Source organism: Phyllobates terribilis, unplaced genomic scaffold, assembly GCF_046119375.1.
Source record: "Phyllobates terribilis strain yellow unplaced genomic scaffold, ASM4611937v1 Scaffold_5__5_contigs__length_657084704, whole genome shotgun sequence".
Lineage (NCBI taxonomy): Eukaryota > Metazoa > Chordata > Amphibia > Anura > Dendrobatidae > Phyllobates > Phyllobates terribilis.
In genome coordinates, this window is record NW_027362765.1 from 228,997,407 (window position 1) to 228,998,284 (window position 878).

Below are 878 nucleotides of genomic sequence, written 5' to 3' on the forward strand. Positions count from 1 at the left end.
GGCAGAGTTACATGTTCTGTGCAAGCAATGTTATTTATATATTATTTATTATCAGAAATGTATCCGCCTACATCTTGTTCTGCTTCAATAAAATAAAATGTGCTTCTTTGCACAGTGGAAATAAAACATGGCCAATTGTTTTTCTTTATCAACCAATGTTACAGAAAGCAAATCCATATTAATGGACCTATAAAATAATGTATTGATATTGGAGCTTCACCATCAAGTCTTAGCGTAGCGTTTTTCAAGCGTTTATGCTGCGGAATTTCCGCAGCGTAAACGCTTGTTAAACGCTAGGTAATCCGCACCCCATGGTCCCCAAGGGGATTCCGCATGTTCTATGCACATGCTGCGGATTTTTCCGCAGCGTTTATGCTGCGTACAAAAATCCGCAGCATGTCATTTAATTTTGCGGAAGCGCAGCGGAACTCCCGCCATTGACTTGCATTGAAACGCATAGAAACCGCGACTGTACATTTGTACAAGCGGCTTCTATGCGTCTCTATGTGCGGATGGTACCCAGTTCTTGAGGAGAGGAGACTCTCACCCAGACCTGGGCACCATTGTACCTGTAAAAAAAGAATAAAATAACAAATAAAGTTTATATTCACCTGTCCGGCGGCTTCTCTCTGAATGCCGGCATCGCTTGAGGACCTGCGGTGACGTCACAGTCATGTGACCGCAGGCCCTTCACCGCTCTGTCTCGCGATATGCCGGCAGCAAGGAACGAGCGCTGCAGCACACGCCGGGGCCTCGGGGTGAGTATAGCTTTATTTGTTTCATTTTTACGGTTCACACTGTATAAATCCATGCTGTTTGCATGGATTTATACAGTGTGACCTAGTTGTCAAGCACTTTCCAAGTGATGCTATCGCCTG